Below are 19,457 nucleotides of genomic sequence, written 5' to 3'. Positions count from 1 at the left end.
GACTGCTTTTGCTGTGTCCCACAGAAGTTGGGGCTTAGTGTTGTTGTTGTTTGTTTCCATATATTGCTGGATCTCCATTTTGATTTGGTCATTGATCCATTGATTATTTAGGAGTGTGTTGTTAAGCCTCCATGTGTTTGTGAGCCTTTTTGCTTTCTTTGTACAGTTTATTTCTAGTTTTATGCCTTTGTGGTCTGAAAAGTTGGTTGGTAGGATTTCAATCTTTTGGAATTTACTGAGGCTCTTTTTGTGGCGTATTACGTGGTCTATTCTGGAGAATGTTCCATGTGCACTTGAGAAGAATGTGTATCCTGTTGCTTTTGGATGTAGAGTTCTGTAGATGTCTATTAGGTCCATCTGTTCTAGTGTGTTGTTCAGTGCCTCTGTGTCCTTACTTATTTTCTGTCTGGTGGATCTGTCCTTTGGAGTGAGTGGTGTGTTGAAGTCTCCTAGAATGAATGCATTGCATTCTATTTTCTCCTTTAATTCTGTTAGTGTTTGTTTCAATATGTTGGTGCTCCTGTATTGGTTGCATGTATATTCATAATGGTTATATCCTCTTGTTGGACTGACCCCTTTATCATTATGTAATGTCCTTCTTTATATCTTGTTACTTTCTTTGTTTTGAAGTCTATTTTGTCTGATACAAGTACTGCAACACCTGCTTTTTTCCCCCTATTGTTTGCATGAAATATCTTTTTCCATCCCTTGACTTTTAGTCTGTGTATGTCTTTGGGTTTGAGGTGAGTCTCTTGTAAGCAGCATATAGATGGGTCTTGCTTTTTTATCCTTTCTGTTACTCTGTGTCTTTTGGTTGGTGCATTCAGTCCATTTACATTTAGGGCAATTATTGAGAGATATATACTTATTGCCGTTGCAGGCTTTAGATTCGTGGCTACCAAAGGTTCAAGGGTAGCTTCTTTACTATCTAACCGTCTAACTTAACTCACTTATTAAGCTATTATAGACACAGTCTGATGACTCTTTATTTCTCTCCCTTCTTATTCCTCCTCCTCCATTCTTTATATATTAGGCGTTTTATTCTGTACTCTTTTGTGTTTCCTTTGACTGCTTTTGTGAGTAGTTGATTTTATTTTTTGACTTCAGTTAGCATTTGGTTGTTCTGCTTTCTTTGGTGTGATTTTATTTTCTCTGTTGACATCTATTTAACCTTAGGAGTGCTTCCATCTAGAGCAGTTCCTTTAAAATATCCTGTAGAGGTGGTTTGTGGGAGGCAAATTCCCTCAACTTTTCCTTGTCTGGGAATTGTTTAATCCCTCCTTCATATTTAAATGATAGTCGTGCTGGATACAGTATTCTTGGTTCAAGGCTCTTCTGTTTCATTGCATTAAATATATCATGCCATTCTCTTCTGGCCTGTAAGGTTTCTGTTGAGAAGTCTGATGATAGCCTGATGGGTTTTCCTTTGTAGGTGACCTTTTTTCTCTCTCTGGCTGCCTTTAATACTCTGTCCTTGTCTTTGATCTTTGTCATTTTAATTATTACATGTCTTGGTGTTGTCCTCCTTGGGTCCCTTGTGTTGGGCTTCCATGGTCTGAGAGACTATTTCCTCCCCCAGTTTGGGGAAGTTTTCAGCAATTATTTCCTTTTATCTCTCTCTGCCTCAGCTTCTCTGTGTTCCTGTTCTCTGATTTCTATTCCATTAATGGCCTCTTGCACCTCATCCAGTCTGCTCTTAAGTCCTTCCAGAGATTGTTTTATTTCTATATTCTCCCTCCCAACTTGAACCCTTAGGTCTTGCATATTTCTCTGCAGGTCCATCAGCATGGTTATGACCTTTATTTTGTAATCTTTTTCAGGAAGATTGGTTAAATCTATCTCCCCAAGCCCTCTCTCGGGGGTTGTCTGGGTAATTCTAGACTGGACCAAATTCTTCTGCCTTTTCATGGCGATAGAGGTAGTTCTAGGCAGGTAGCATGTGTGTAAGCTGGGAGAACAAAGTCCGTTCCTGCTTGCTGGTCGCCTTGTTCTTCTCCGCTGCCTGTGTCAGTTACCCACACACCTGGCATAGCCTCCGGATTAATTCCCTGAGCTGCTGTGGCGGGGTCACCATCAGGGTAGCCCAGAGCCCTGCAGGGAGTGGAAGGCACACCGGATGTGCTCTCCTGAGAGAATGGCACTCCTTCATGCCTTGCCCCAGTTTTTTCTGCTTGTGTTGGGCAGTTGTGCATCAGCGGTGGCCTCTGGGTCTGGCCCGTGTGGCTGCACACCAGGAGGAAATTCTGATTGGTTGCTGTGAGCACAGCCACTCCCCAGCTGCTCTGGTGCTGTGTGCACACGTGCAACTGCTCCCTGGCACTCGGCCACTACGGCGGGGCAGCGCTGGAGGGGGAACAACCAGCAGACTATCACCGTGAGAGACTTCGGGGTTGCATTGCCTCCCAGGGAGCTGGGGTGCCCCAAGTTCCCCGGGATTCCCAGATACTGGGCTGAGTGTGCCGTGATGCTTCTGTTCATCTGTGAGGCCCCTGTCCCTTCAAGACTTTCAGAAAACACTTGCTTTTCTTTTGTCTCAGGGGAGCTGGCTACAGGGACCTGCTTGCAGATTTTACTTTTCCATTTCTCTAATATCCAGCACACCATGCAATGTGTGACTGTGCTCCTGGTGTGAATTACTAGGGCTGGTTATTTAGCAGTCCTGCACTTCCAGTCCCTCCCCACTCTGACTCCTTTCTTCCCACCAGAGAGCTGGGGTGGGGAGAGTGCTTGGATCCCGCCAGGCCATGGCTTGTATCTTACCCCCTTTGTGAGGTGCTGGGTCCTCACAGATGTAGATGTAGTCTGGCTGTTTTACTGTATCCTCTGGTCTCTCTTTTAGGAATAGTTGTATTTGTTGTATTTTCAAAAATATATATGATTTTGGGAGGAGATTTCCACTGCCCTACTCACACTGCCATCTTGGCTCCTCCTCCCTGTTATTTCTTTAACACAATCAAGCGTGTGTAATACACCTGCAACATTTCTATGCCTTAGGATTTGTCAACTCTTTAGTGAGTGAAGTTGGTGCTTTCAGCACAAGGGACACAGAGCATTGCAGTCATGTGCTTGTGATAACGGTTCTGGTTTAAAAAGGATGATCCTAGACACAGCCAAATGTATTTGCATAAACCCTGAGTCTCCTCATTCTTTTTTTGTACCAGTTCGCACAAGGATTGGAGATGTCTGGTTCTTTCCCTGTGGAGATAGGGGTGCCAGATAACAAAGGTCAGGAGGGAAAACTTGGAAAGGGTAGAAGGATTCAGCTTACACACCTTGGAAAGGGATTTTGCCATATAAATGTTTCTGGCTTATTCTAAGGTGAGGACACTGGAGCAGTTTTGAAAATATTGGAGGAAAGCTGTTTGTTACTGGGAGATGGCCAAGGCTGGCCAGAAAGAGCAGCTGCCTAGGTCAGTGACAGCTGTAAGGAGAATGTTGAGCACCTCACCCTTTCTCTTTTGGAGACAAGCCTGAGGCCTGCCTGTTTGATCAGGCAATCTTTACCTTTCTTTGCCTCAGCTGTTTTCCCCCTTCTCTCCCAGAGATTCCTCATCCATAAAGTGAGGCCCTGAAAGTGTTGTGACTGGCATGGGGTTCCGCAGTACCCTGGCTTGGAAGAGTGGTGTGAGGTGGGGATGACGAAGAAAGAGAGCCTGAAGGTACCCAAGCCTCGCTGTTAGGCTTACCCTGCACCCATTCACCTTACCCTGTATAGCTTACCCTGTATCTTATTTACCCCATTACACTGGTGGGAGGAGAGGCTGACCCACTTGTGTAACAAGAAAAGAGCCATTTTAAAACACTTTTCACTAGCATGGCCATCCTTAGCTAGTGCTCTGGAATAAGACAGAGATCCCCAAACAGTCGATTAGGATCGGCCACTAGATCTCAAGGCCTTATCTGAAATCTCCTCATCAGTGGCTGTTCTCATTAAAGTGCTGGACCCTGAGAACAAAGCTGTTGGACTAGCTGTAAATTAAGAACAACAACAATGGTTTTGTAATTCTTTAGTTCCTTAAATTCATTACTTTGGTCATTCTGATAGGCGCTGTGGTTGCCTCCAGCATTCATCCCACCCTCCCCCTCTGTGACACAGCATATGGTTTAGGTGAGTTTGTCCCATAGCTCCATGAGTGGGCTCTGATTGGTCTAAGTCAGTGGTTCTCAAAGTATGGTCCATGGACCCCTGAGAGATCCCTGAGGACCTTTCAGGGAATCTTTGAAGTCAAAATTATTTCATAATAATCTAAGACACTATTTATTTTTCTCACTGATGGTGGAAAATCAAAGGTGTGCCAAATTGCTGGTGCCTTCACAAATCAAGGTAGTGATGCCAAACGGTACTTCGGTACTATGAATATTCTTCATCAACTCATTGTTGAAAAAAAAGAGGGCAATTTCACTTAAGAATGTTCTTGATGGAGCAGTAAAAATTATTTAATGTATTAAAATGTCAACCCTTGAGTAAGGACCTTTTTAGTATTTTATATGACAAAATGGAAACTGCACATAAAACTTTTGCTGCAGACGGAAGTATGATGGTTGTCTAAGGAAAATCACTTGTACAGTTATTTGAATTGCAAGCTGTACTAGCTGGTTTTTTAGTTTTGTTCTTTCATTGAACACCATTTTTACTAGCAAAAACTACTGACAAATCATGATTATTTTAACTTGCATGTTTGGTAGACATTTTCTTGAATATAAACTAAGCGAGCCTGTCTTTTCAAGGAAAACTATTTGTTGCCAATGAAAAAATTCCAGCTTTCAAAAGAAATCTAGAATTTTAGGAAACTTGGATCACCATGAGACAACTCAATATTTAAGGACTCTTCTGATGAGATCAATGGTGATATTAATGCATGTGATTTTTAGATATTGGATAATGTATAACATCCATGGTGGGAAAACCTGCATTTATTTAGTGAATCAATGTTTTCCAAATGGCTAATGCATGATGTTACAAGCTCATACATGGGTAAGAAATTCATTTTAAATGCAAGGCAATCAGTGAATTTTAACTTAGCAGCATGAAAAGTTCATAGATAACAGGTCATATTTCACACTGAAAAATAACCTTTAAGAAATTACCTCTTGTACAGTTTTGGTATAGTATGAAAGAGGAATATCCACAATTATCTTAAAAGGTTATTAAAATATGCTTCCTTTTTCCAATTGCATGTTGATGTGAAGTAGATTTTCTTCATGTACTAGAACCAAAACAATCGCAGCAGATTGGATTGAAAGCAAAAGCAGATATGAATATCCAGCTGTTTAGTATTAAGCTAAACTTACAGAGTCTTGGAAATACTTTTTTGTTTAAAAAGCCATTTGTCTTATCATCTTTTTGTTTTGGAAAACAGTGGTATTTTATTATTATTATTAAAGTATCATTGATATACAATCTTATGAAGGTTTCAAATGAACAACATTGTGGTTTGAACATTCATCCATAATACCAAGTCTTCACTTCCCCCCCACTGTAGTCACTGTCCATCAGCATAGTAAGATGCTATAGAGTCATTACTTGTCTTCTCCGTGCTGTACCGCCTTCCCTGTGACCTACCTATATTGTGATTGCGAATTACAGTGCCCCTTAATCCCTTTCTCCCTCCCTCCCCTTTGGTAACTGCTAGTCTCTTCTTGGAGTCCGTGAGTCTGCTGCTGTTTTGTTCCTTCAGTTTTGCTTTGTTTTTATACTCCACAAATGAATGAAGTCATTTAGTACACAGTGTTACTTTTTTAATCAACATGTTTGTTAACATGTAATTTTATTATTTTTATGAATAATTTTATTATTTCTAATGAATTTAATTTCTAATCTGGCAAATATCGATAGATAAAACCTTCATTAAAAAGACTCTTTGGGATCTTCAGTCATTTTTAGGAGTGCAATAAGTTCCTGAGACCAGAGTTTAAGACCTGCTGGTCTAAGCCACCCACAGTCATCCCATCCTCCTTGCCACTAGGATTGATTCATGCGTAGCCATAAGAACCGGACTGTTTCAATGAGAGGAAATCTCACAAATTTATTGGATGGTGGGAGAGAGATGCTCCTGTTTCCTGCTAGACAGGAGCTAAGCAATAAGCAGCCTCTGAAGCTGCTGATGAGGCAGCCATTTTAGGATGCAAGAAAAGCTTGCCTTAGGAAGTGAGTAACGCTGTAAGAAACAGAGAAGTGAGAAAGAAATCATTTCCTTCATGATATATTTGAACCCCAAGATCAAATCAGCCCTGCAGCCCATCTTACCTCTATACATTCCAGTTTTATGAGCCAATGAATTCCACTGTGGGTTAAACTAACCAACCTCAGAGCCCCAGCTGATGTGTTACATACTGGTTTGTGCATATTTTTACCTAAACAACTGCCTAAGGCCTCAGGATAATATGCTTTCCAGGGTTTACTCATTCAGCTATTATCATTACAACACAAATTAGCTTCTGAAGTGAAGTTGGAGGGCAGAGTGGGATCTAGGAGTAAAGGGACCTGGCACAGACAAGTGGGACCAAAAGTATCAAGAATACTTCTGAAAGCAGTAAGAAACAGTGGCGTATGATCCGAATAGCAAGATAACGGCATATTTTTTTTTCTTTTGCCTTTGTGTATTTCTCAAATTGGACAACATGAGCATGTATTGCTTTTATCTTAAGGAAAAAAGAGAACTTCATTATTCTTTACTTAATAGTCCACTGAATGGGGGCATCAGCTTAGAAAGCAGGTTGGGGTAAGGACGTGCTCAGAGAACCCTTGAGCTAATGCTGGTAGGAGGGAAGACAGGCAATGCAGGTGGGCCGGGAAACAGACTTCCTTTCATTGATAGCTTTGCCAAAATCCAACCTTCCAAGATTCAAGGTGATGAGCAGGAACCCCCAAGTGTTAAAGAATCATTAATTACGTCTCAGTCAGATTCGCTGGAACGTTTACAGTTAAAAAGAGAGAAAGAGATGAATGTGAAGATTATGTCAACACTGGAAAAGGCTTAAGATATTATGTTAAGTGAAAATGAGAAAGAGGACATAGATTGTATTGCATGCAAACTTCTTTCATATGGCCAAAAGCTGGAAGAGAACTTGGGAGAAAAAAAACAATTACAGTGTTAGGGTGGGGGGATCATGAGTAATCTTTTTTCCTTTGTATGAAATGTCCTTTCATGTCGTTACAATGTTTTTTTACAATAAATAAAAATGAAGAGGGTCATTGATTCAAATTATAGAGGTCTCAGAAGCCTCTCCAGATGGCCTGTATCCTTTCGCCTTCCAAATGACTCTCATCTGACGCTAAGATAGAAACTATGTCTTCCCTGGGAACTGGCATCTTCGACGCTGTCTTAGGGGTGATGCTGATGTGACCATTATGTAGGGGGTGGGAGGAAAGGAGGGAAGGAAGTTGTAGCAGCCAAGACTGAGGATGTGTGTGAGATGGTGGGTCAGGAATCCCTCACCCTCTACCACCATCTAGTTGCAGGGTTTCTGGCCCCGGCATGGTCTTTGTATTTTTTTCCTGGTGGGCTTCACCTTGTGCTCATCTCCCGCCCTCATCCTCCTGAGATGCTGTCCCTCCCTCAGTCCCCAGGGGCTGGAGTTCAGCTGCAGCCAGCAGAATGCAGACTCAGTTTGCTGCCCTAGAGCACAAAGGAAGTCAGTCCCTTGGGGTTTTTCTAGGAATGTTTCATGAGAGCAATCCAGGGAGAAAGCAGGAGTAAAACAAACAAGGGAGGGAAAGAGACAGTACAAAACACCAGCGTGTGGCTGTCTGTTGTCAGCGGGCAGCTAAGATTGAGGAAACAGTGTCGTATGGACTGAATCCTCCTGGAAGTTGGGGGACATGTATTGACAAATTCAGGCACATCTTCAGACGCTCATTCCATCCATCCTCACCCACATATTCATTACATGAACATTTGCCCAGTGCCTATTGTGTGCCAGATATTATGCTAAGTGCTCTATAGACATCATTTCATTTTATCTTCACAACACCCCTTTGAGGTAAGGTCTCCTTATCCCCATATCTTACCTGAAGAAGTTAAGGCTTGGAGAAGTGTAGGGAAGTGAAATACATGCCCAAGATCACACAGTAAGAAGTAGCAAAGCCAACATTTGAACCCAAGCCATCAGACTCCAGAAACCGCTTAAGACTTGTTCCTTGCCCTAAAGGACCAAATGGTCCAACTGAACCACGTAAAACAAATGAAAAACTAAACCCAGTAACACAGCAAGATATAAGAGAAGGACATTTAAGAGAGAGCCATGGACAAAACTGGACAGCTACATATAAGAGAATGAAACTGGATCATTGTCTAACCCCATACACAAAAGTAAATTCAAAATGGATCACAGACCTGAATGTAAGTCATGAAACCATAAAACTCTTAGAAAAAAACATAGGCAAAAGTCTCTTGGACATAAACATGAGCAATTTCTTCATAAATATATCTCCCTGGGCAAGGGAAGCAAAAGCAAAAATGAAGAAGTGGGACTATATCAAGCTGAAAGATTTCTGTACAGCAAAGGACACCATCAGTAGAACAAAAAGGCATCCTAAAGTATGGAGAATATATTCATAAATGACAGATCCAATAAAGGGTTGACATCCAAAATATATGAAGAGCTCATGCACCTTAACAAATAAAAAGCTAATAATCCATTAAAAAATGGGCAGAGGATCTGAACAGACACTTCTCCAAAGAAGAAATTCAGATGTCCAACAGACACATGAAAAGATGCTCCACATTGCTAATCATCAGAGAAATGCAAATTAAAACCACAGTGAGATATTACCTCACACCAGTAAGGAAAGCCACCATCCAAAAGACAAACAACAAATGTTGGTGAGGATGTAGAGAAAAGGGAACCCTCCTATACTACTGGTGGGAATGTAAATTAGTTCAACCATTGTGGAAAGCAGTATGGAGGTTCCTAAAAATGCTCAAAATACAAATACCATTTGACCCAGGAATTCTACTCCTAGGAATTAACCCTAAGAATGCAGCAGCCCAGTTTGAAAAAGACATATGCACCCCTATGTTTATCGCAGCACTATTTACAATGGCCAAAAAATGGAAGCAACCTAAGTGTCCATCAGTAGATGAATGGATAAAGAAGATGTGGTACATATACACAATGGAATATTATTCAGCCATAAGAAGAAAACAAATCCCACCATTTGCAACAACATGGATAGAGCTAGAGGGTATTATGCTCAGTGAAATAAGCCATGTGGAGAAAGATAAGTACCAAATGATTTCACTCATCTGTGGAGTATAAGAACAAAGAAAAAAACTGAAGGAACAAAACAGCAGCAGACTCACAGAACCCAAGAATGGACAGTTACTAGAGGGAAAGGGACTGGGGAGGATGGGTGGGAAGGGAAGGACAAGGGGGAAAAAAGGGCCTTACAATTAGCACACATAATGTAGCAGGGGGTGGGAAACAGGGAGGTGTGTACAACACAGAGAAGACAAGTAGTGATTCTATAGCATCTTACTATGCTGATGGACAGTGACTGTAATGGGGTATGTGGTGGGGACTTGATGATGGGGAGTGTAATAACCATAATGTTGCTCATGTAATTGTAGATTAATGATACCAAAAGAAAAAAAGAAAAAAGAAAGAAAAAAAAAGAGAGAGAGCCATGGAGCATCAAGGGGGTCCCAGCCAGATTCTCTCAGAGCTGAAGGACACCTCTTGGAGGGACAAAATCTGAATTTAGCTTTGAAGGATAACATAGGTGTACTGGTAGGTATATTACACTTTTCTATTACTGTGTAACAAATTGCTACAAACTTAGCAGACTAAAACAACCCAAATTTATTATCTCACAGTTTAAATCCAGGTACAGTATGACTGTTATCCTCTACTCAGGGTCTCACATGACTGAAATCAAGGTTTTGGCCAGGACTGCAGTTCTCCTGTGGGCTCAGGGTCCTGGCTTAAGCTCACTGGTTTTGGCAGAATTTATCTGTTTGCAGTTACAGGACTGAGGTCCTTATTTTGTTTACAAGCTATCAGCTAAGGACCACCCTCAGCTCCTATGGGTGTCCACAGCTCCCTGCCAAGTGGCCCCATGGAAAGTTCACAGCATGGTTGCTTGTTTTCTTCCAGGCCAGCCAGAGCACAGTTACATGACTTTCCCTGCTGCTACCAGTCAGAAAAGAGTCTCTGCTTTTAAAAACTTGATGTGATTAAGTCAGATCCACCCAGATATTGTCCTTATTTTAAGATCAGCTGATTTGGGATGTCAATTACATCTCCAAAACCTCTTCACAACAACACATAGGTTAGTGTTTGGTTAAATAACCAGGAGGAAGCATTCAGGAATTTGGGGAGCTATCTTAGAATTCTGCCTACCACAGTAGGATTTAGCGAGTAGAGAAGATAAAGAAGATCAACCCAGAAAGAGGAAACATGATGAGCAAAGGCCTCTGGTAGACTACTGGGAAATGAAGAGAGAAAATGAGTGCCAAGTTTCCAGCAACGTGGTGGACTAGATTCTGGAGACATCTGCCAAGTCAAAAATCCCTAAGATGCTGGGAAGCTCTTAAAAACAGTGCAGCTGAGCTGGCAGGAATGGGAGGAAACCCCTCTGAGGAAGAAACAGTGAGAAAAAATGTGAAACCGGAGAGGGGAGCAGGAGCCAGAGTTTACCTTGGAACCACCTGTTAATTCTGGCCAAGCAGGCTGGAGACAGGGACAAAATTTAGACGGAAGCAGAATGTGAGATTAGGTCGGAGATCCTTCTGCATACCCAGAACCCTCAAAGGTTGAACATTTCAATGGGTTTAGTCAGATCTTGCTCCCAGGGAAACAGTGGGATACTTGCCATGATCATTACTTGCCTTAAGATATCTTATTTTAGCTCAGAATGGAACCAAATGGAACATTTCCCCTGATAATTCCTAACCAAACGCTTGCATTCCTGCAGGTCTGGGGCTGGAATTCATACCACGTTTGTGACCAAACACTTTTTAAAGTGATCCTAAGTTGATTCTAATTTCCCTTAGGCCTCGGTAAGCAGCAAGCCTAAGGACATGCTCTTTAGACCTAAGATAATTCTCACAAAATTCCAAGGAATTTGAGTTTGCAATTTACACATGCTCTCCAATGCATTCTTCATCTCATTCATTGCATTTGTCACCTCCAGAACTTTTGTCTGGTTCTTTTTCATAATTTCAGTCTGTTTCATAAAGACCTCCTTCTGTTCATTAATTTTATTCCTGAGTTCATTGAATTGCCTTTTTGTGTTTTCTTGTAGCTCACTGAATTTCTTCATAACAGAGATATCTCACTGAATTCTCTATCAGTTTGAACACAATATCCTGTACCTTTCTGTCTGGTTGATGGAGAATTATTATTTTGTTTTTGTGAGGCCATATCACTGTGATTTTTCATTGTGTTTGATGGAATGAGTTTGCAATCTAAAATATCACAATACACTGATTTTTTTGAGAATGCTTGCTATCTTGATCTGGGTGATGGTTACATGATGATTACATGTCAAAATTCACCAAGCTGTACACTAATATTTATGCATTTTATTGTATGTACTGCAATATCAAAATAATAAAAGTTTATAAAAAAATAAAATGCCACAATACATATAACCAGACAAGCTACTATATATATAAGTCAGCAGAAATAGCAGAAGATGCAGAACCACAAATCCTGCATAGAGTAGAATATGAAGACTCAAAACATCAAAAATGTTTTTCAATATGTTTACATAAATAATAGAAGGTATTGAATGTATGACTAAGAAATAAAAGCAGGAGATCATCGACAGTAACTCAGTAAACTGATTAAACAATAGAAAAGCAAGGTAAAGATATCATTAGTGAATTGAAACATTCAAAGAAATTGTCCAAAATGCAACAGCAAGAGAAAAAAGTTATAGAAAAAACAAATGGGCTTAAGAGATAATAGAATAAGTCAAAAGTCTAGCACATGCTTAATCAGATTTTGAGAAAGAAAAAAAAAAGAAGAAATGGTATAGAGGTAATAACTGAAGAAATAATAACTGAAATGTTTCCAGAATTAATGAAATACACAATCCCCAGATTCAGGAACCCCAACAAACCTAAACAGGAAAATTAACAGAAATCCTAGATACATTTACAGTGAAACTGCAGAACTCTAGAGACTAAAACAAAATCTTAAGAGCAGCCAGAGAGGAGAGACAGATGACCTACAGAAAGGTAGTAATTATGCTGAAAGTTGCCAGAAAATAGGGAATTAATATCCTCAAAGTTCTTGAAGGAAATAACTGCCAACCTAGCATTGTATAAATAGGGAAATCAACTGTCAAGATCAAGGGCAAAATAAAAACATTTTCTGACAACAAAATGTGATTAACATACCTCAGTAAGGGAACTTCTAAGGGGTATGTGTTAGAGGGAAGGAAAATGTGCCTGAAAAATCTGAGATGCCGGAAGTGGAGTATCCATCAAAGGCATAAGGGAATGCACTGAAAAGTGAAATTGACTCTGACAAAGCAATTAGCTGAATATACAAAAACATGAAAATTATTCATTTCGATGCTACTACTGGGAGAAAAACACATGTAGGGGAGCAATGGGACATGAGCTTAGGACCAGAGTTTGAAATACTCACTAGCCCAAGGTGTGTGGGCTTTATTCTTTTGGCTGGAGGAAGATACTGAATTTTTATATTAAAAAAGGGTGAGATGAGATATCTGGGGGGACAAAGTAGGTAAGTAAATGAAGCAGGCTGGGTGTGAGACAATAGGAAGTGTAACAAGAGGTGGGGACTAGGGCAGCTGGGGAGCCCCATCTAAAGGACAGAGTCCCTGCTCAGCTCTTGCCAATTGCTTCCATGTGGGAATTGAGCACCCTGTGCGGCCAGATCTTCAGAGTTTTCCAGAGAGGCTAGAAATCTGAATTTTTAAGTCAGTTCTCTCAGTTTAAAAAATTATCAACACATTTAATTTTTTTTTCATTTGCAGTGCAGATGAACATTGTATGGATTACACAAGACTTCCACATGGAAGGCCTGAAGGTTTGTGACCACTGGACTGATAAAGGTGATATATGAAAATAGTAATAGGGTGGAGCATGCAAGATTGACTCGAGAGGTCGGTCCCAGGTCTCCACTGCCTCTTCAAAAATTATCTTGTCTGGTCAGAGTTTTGTTTGTTTGTTTGTTTTGTTTTACTTGGAGATGCCCTCACATTACTAACTAGGCTGTGCAAATAACATGAGAACTTAGCTCTCTTCTTCTTCTTCCCTCAAATCTTATTCTCAAAGAATCAGAGGCATTATCTCCTCCCTCTACCCCTAAGATTGCTCTGCCCTAGGGATTTGGTTTCCCTTGCCCAAGCTATAGTGGATGGCTTCCTAGAGAAGCCAAGACCTATACCCAGTTCCCTTAAAATGCCCTAGGAGGTGGAAAACATTCTATAGGAATGTCTGCAGATGCCCAGGTACTGACCACTAAATGGCATAGTTGTGCAGGAAGTTGTGGTCAAGATCCTGGCTGGGCTATGTGTGGTGAGGGCATCTGTGTGGCCCTTTGAGCAGGAGATGTCCACAGCCAGACAAAAAGGTAATGGTAATAATGGCACCCACCATGGGCCAAGGAGCAGGTCGCTGACTTATTTTCCAGGCACCTTATAAAGTCTAGACCTCTTCTACCATCACCCAGGAAGACCATGGGCCAGGAGCAAGTTCCTGACCCATTTTCCAGGCACCATATAATGTCTAGAATTGTACTATCACCCAGGAAGAGGGAGCTCTAACAGTGGCTAGTATTAGTCATCTGGTCAACCAGACATAATCGGATTTAGAAAATAGGAGCCTTGTTAAGCCAATCCCACTGACATCTGTGCAAGATTTGTGGATGGGAGTAGCTCCACCAAGAATGGAGGTAGAAAGAGGTGCAAGAAGGGAATTGGTGGAAATGGGAGAAGTAACCTAGCCTTTGTTCATCAGGGACATGTCCCCTCTGCTTATCCCAGAGGGCCCCTTTATCCTTTGTGGTCTTTTTACTAGGGTCAGCAAGGAAAATGTCATAGCTTTTTCATTTTCTCTACACTTAAAATAATAGTTTTTTTTTACTGAAGAAGAAACCTACCAAAAAGTTCAAAAATCATAAACGTACAACTCAATGAATTATTTCTGAGTGAACATGTCAAGAAACAGGTCAGGAAACAGAATAATTCTACCTTCCCAAAGCCTGCCATCCTCACCTTCTTCCTGCAATGGGCCACTCTTCTGACTTCCACCCCTTAGATTTGTTTAGCCCATTCCTGAATTCTAGCCCAAAGAAATCCTACAGTATAGACTCTTTGTGTCTGGTTCCTTTCACTCAATGTTGGGTTTATGAGTTTCATCTGTGTTGCTGCATGCAGCTTAAAATTATTCATTTTCATTGCCGCACAATATGGATATATCACAATTTTTGTAGGCCCTTGATGGATATTTGGGTTGCTTTCAGTTGGAAACTATAACAAATAGGGCAGCTGTGAATGTTCTCGTTCATGTCTTTTGGTGGCCTTGTGCTTTCTTTAACCTTCAAGAAGAGGAAAAATGATCTTGAGAGAAGAGTGGAATGACTGGTCATCTCACCATATCACTCACAGTCACAACATTTTACTGAACTGAGAGATGATCTAAAACTACCCTATGATAATTCCTGGCACATTCCTTGTACTCAATAGAGCTACATGAAGACAAGAAACTCAGAGAGTCACAGATAGAAATCTTATATATCACCCAGTCCAGAATTCCCCAAACTTCAGTTTGACAGATGTCATCTTTGTGATTTTTGCCACCTGCTTGTATCACCTATACTATCACTGCATTTTTTTCTTTCCATTGTCTAAATTTTAGCATTTTAAGATCTGCATTAGCCTTACCCTAAGAAATAACAGCTATGAACTCATAGCTTTGACGTGCTGGCTATATTCTCTTTGTTGCACATTAAATTAGGCATATAACTATTCAAATAAATTTGTCAGCCTGCCACCTAGGTGAGATATTGCCCATTTTATCTTTTTGCCCCTTCAGGTCAATGAGTGCTAATGGCTTCTAGATGTTGCAAATGCCTGGCATTTCACCAGCTCTTGCTGGCTCTCTTAATTGTGCCCACCCCTTTAGAAACAATCCCTTCACTAAGCCCTCCTCAACTTACCCCTTTCGTCAGGCCGTATGTTTCTTGCTAGGAGGGATATGATGTCAAACACCACCAATGGCAGACATCCATTCCTTGCACCAGGACAGGTGCTGGCTGAACCCCAGGAGATCCTCACCAGACCCCCTTATCTAAGGTCCCCAGCTGCGAATGCAGAGCTGGGAATCATCTTCCTGATTCAATGCATTTCTCACTAGCAGACTGACTCGATTTTACTCCTCAGGGGAGAACTGGTCAGTTTTGGCAATAGTATCCAATTGTTCAGTATTATAAGTCCTCTTACCAATCTCTCTCTTATACTCCCATCCTTGTCCTAATCCATTTTTTGCTAGGGCCCAGATCTAACTGGACCACAATCAGCTTGCTTCTTCCCTCCTCTAACGAACTCTCACATAGGTCCTGCATCAAGCCTTCCCAGCTGATGGTAAAAAGGTGAGAAAAACACTTACCTTTTCTCAGACACACCTGCATTGCACCATCTTCCTTTGATCATGAATCCTTCCCTGGAAAGATCCGAAGGACTGACTCGAACATCTCTTCCTCTGTAAACCTGCTGCCTAACCTTTTACCTCTACCCAGAAATAATCATTGCCTCCCTGTGCTTCCAAAACTCCATGAGTTCGTGCTGCCTGAATGGTAGGGAGTCGTGTAGGTGTTTCCTGCATCTCTCTGGGACTGCTTCTATGAATGATAGCGCTGAATGCCTCTTTGTATTCTCGGCACCCACCACCCAGCCTGACTCAGGCCCTTCATGGTACTCTGTTGAATTAAATTGCATTCATTAGGCCCTTAGAACATTCAAACATGAAAGATGTTCTAATGGGTCGCAGATGAATTCCTATCCTAGTAATTTTTAACAATTGTTTATTTTGAAATGATATGTTGGAGACATGGTCTGAGTTGAGTGTGGTGTCAAGGGACCTCTTAATCTTCCCCTATGAGGCCTGAGGGAAAGGGGTGAGAAAGTGGATATCCAGTTTCATTATTGGTCGTTGATCCCCCAGCTGAGGTCCTTAGATGAGAAACACTGGGCCTGTAAACCTGACAATCATGTGCAAACTGTTGAATGTGCACTGCGTGGGGTGATGAGGCGGCCTCAGAGTGCTGCTTGAATTCCCAAAGGGGTGCAGCTCCAAAGAACACTTTGGCCTTCTTCCTTCCTTCCTTCCTTCCTTCCTTTGATAAAGGAAGGTGCTCTGGTCCCGGGCTGGGATGCTGCCACCCCAGGAACCAGATGGAGGAAGGCTTGCTGATCTCTGGGTCTGAGATGGGTCAAAGTCCCTGCAAGTTACAAATTGTCCCTTCTCCTGGCCTTTTCCTCTGTGCATGGATGTCCCATGGGGGCCTCAAGGAAGGCAGCTTTGGCCTTAGGAGGTGGCTTATCTGGGATCCAGGTGTCTGAATGCAGAGTTATGGCCATGCCTTTGTCTCCTTCAGATGTAGTTCCTGGGCCTAAGCTTGGGAAGCAAAGTCTGTTGTGGGAGCATTTAGACCCTACCCACAGAGTGGCCTCCATGTTAACCACTGACCATGGACTCACCCCCAGGCAGGCAGCTCCCAGCTCTGAGCACCTCAGAGACCTTGGACTGTGAGCGAGGGTGGTCATAGGTAGGGGGAACAGAGTTTCCCAAGAGAGGCCAAGCTGTTCCTGGTGACCTGGCCTCTGAGAGAGAGATCTGGGGCTTGCACTGCAGGGCTGGCTGTCCAGGACAGGCTCCTCTGGAGGAGCAGAGAACTGGGATGAAGGCTGGGCCTTGACAGTGGGTGGGATTTAGGGAGACCCGATCTCAGCTTCCACCCCAGCAAGTGGAAGAGGTGTGCCCAGAGGAGCACCCCAGCTCTCATGTTCTCAGACCCGCCACACACCCTCCTGACAGCACATAACCCTGGGCTGGTGTTCATACCCCAGACTGTCACACCTCCCACCCCAAACTGGATGGTGGCTCAAACAGCACCAGGATCCCTGGGTTCAAGTCCCAGTTCTGCCAACAACAGCTACCTGCGTATTCTGGGCAAGTCACTTAACCTCTCTGGGTCTTGATTCCTTCAGCTGTGAGAGGTGCTCAGCATTCCTTTGAAGATTAAAATAATGAGGGTGAAAGTCTTTACTTACTGTAATGTGTGGTCTGTATTTATCATTATTTATCCTGGAACCTCTGCCTTCCTTTGGTCCCCATAAATGAATCAAGGTGGGAATGGTTAGTGATGAACTTCTCATTTCCCTTTCCAGACAATTCTTTGCACTTGTAACCATGACCTTCCATGTCTTCATTCAGAAGTAAGGGTAGGGAATAAATTCCAAGTTCACAGGCAGGCTGGTACTTCCGAGGAGGTCCTGCATCCCTCACTTGGACACTCTGCTGTCCCCAGTGCCTCTGTCCTCGTGAAAAGATAGCCCTTGTTATCATGGCAGGGAACTCTGCAGAAGGCTGAAAGGAAAAGAATCTCCAAGGACAAAACTGTCTCTGGGAAACCCAATCGCACAAACCTCCTTCATGCTTGGCCGGTCCTGTGGTACCAGCTGATGCTTCCATGAGGATTCTTTCAGCTGAACACCCCACAGCTGTGCGAAAGGGAAACAATTTTCTCCTTGCATCCCTGAGTCAGGCTGCTTGAGCGGGAGACGTAGGCTGGCAGCTGCCTCTCTTGCTCAGTCCTTTCTCCTGCATTCCCCTGGAGTTCTGGTTTCCCATCCAGAAGGAACTATGTGTTTTTTCAGTCTCCCATCGCTCCTCATTCTGTGATGCAGATGCCGCTCCACCTGGAGTTCCCCAGTTCACCTTGGTGCAGGCCTGCCTCACCTCTCACAGTGGCTAGCTTTAAATCAATTCATCCCTCATATAACTTAATTCTACACATCACTGTCCTGTTTTAGAACTCTCCTCAGGCTCCTCATTGTCTAGGAACTGACTTCCGTCCCCTAAGCTGGGCCTTCCTCCATCTGGTTCCTGGGGTGGCAGCATCCCAGCCCGGGACCAGAGCACCATTGGTACCAGCTGATGAGCCCAGGGAGGGTGTGCAGCCCCAGAAGGGAACTGGACAAGATGGTAGCCCTGCTGTCTCCACCTGTCCTGGAGCCCTTGTCAGGCGCCTGTCCTTGCCAGCCAGCCTTTTTGACTCATCTCCTGTGTTCCCTCAACCCCTGCCCTGCTCCCTGGCCACTGCCCTACTTATGCCTCTTATGGCCTCGCCCCAGCCCGGCTCTGCACGTTTGTTCTACTACTCCTTCCACCCTGACGAATTTCATAAAAAATCTTTTCATTTCCCCCTTCGAGTCCCCCCAGGCCCATCTCAAATGGCACTTCCATCAGTCAGGCATGCAGAGGGAGCCTGGTGCTATTGTTTACCGAGAGGCCCGTGTGGCAGGGTCTTTAGGTTTTCCCAGTAGGGCTGCTCTGACTCCCTGAGAGGAATCTTCTGGGCACTGGCCTGGAGGGTGGGCTCAGGCTGCCAGAGAGTTTGGGCCCCACGGGGCGAGAAGGGCTGGGAATGGGAGTCCCTGAATTTAGAAATCAGAGGCATAAGTGCTCGATTCTTTTGTTTTACATTCTGCACCCCACACTCCACTGTCCCTGGGCCTCCAATCCAGGGGCCCACTCTGTATCCTCTCCAGAGAGTAAAACTCAGACTTCTGCTAGAGAGAGAGAGGGCCAGGTGTCCAGTGGAATGGAGCCAGAGAGGGCCTCACGGGACCTGAAAAGGATAATAGTAGCAGACACTCCATTTACTAAATGGCAGGGTGTTTGCATATATCAACATATATTTGCATATATTGACCACCCCTCAGGGCAGGGCTCCTCCTAGTCCTCTCCGAGTAACCCGCCAGGTCCTGAAGGTCCTGGGACTCCTTATGAGGAGTCTGTGGTAGACAATGTTCATTCTAGCTTCCTCCATTCAGGCTTGAGATTGGGCTCAAAAGCCTGCTTGGTCAGTTACCCTTAGCTATTCGTTTTCTTGCCTCCAAACGTCATTGCTATTGTCCCCTCATAGAACTCTTGCTCACAAAACATCACTGTAAGTATGTTAGTGGGTGAACAGATGTTTCTCTATACAGGGGTAGTTGCCCACCCTCCTGATCTGCCACAGCCAACCCCCCACGCCTGCCCCTGCACAAGGCCTTAGCGAGAGTCAAGTCCAGACACAGGACTGGCCTGTAGGCTCAGTGCCCCTATGAGGTTTGTTCTTGAAGCAGCAGATAGGCGGTGGAAAAGATGGTGACTCATGGACACACACAGCTCACCCTTGGGTCACTTGTGGGTGAACCTGAAATCAGCAGTTGTGGCAGCCTGCGTGGAGGAGCCGAGAGCCGTGGGCCC

This window comes from Manis javanica, chromosome 1 (assembly GCF_040802235.1).
Source record: "Manis javanica isolate MJ-LG chromosome 1, MJ_LKY, whole genome shotgun sequence".
Classification (NCBI taxonomy): domain Eukaryota; kingdom Metazoa; phylum Chordata; class Mammalia; order Pholidota; family Manidae; genus Manis; species Manis javanica.
This window is presented reverse-complemented; position numbering follows the sequence as displayed.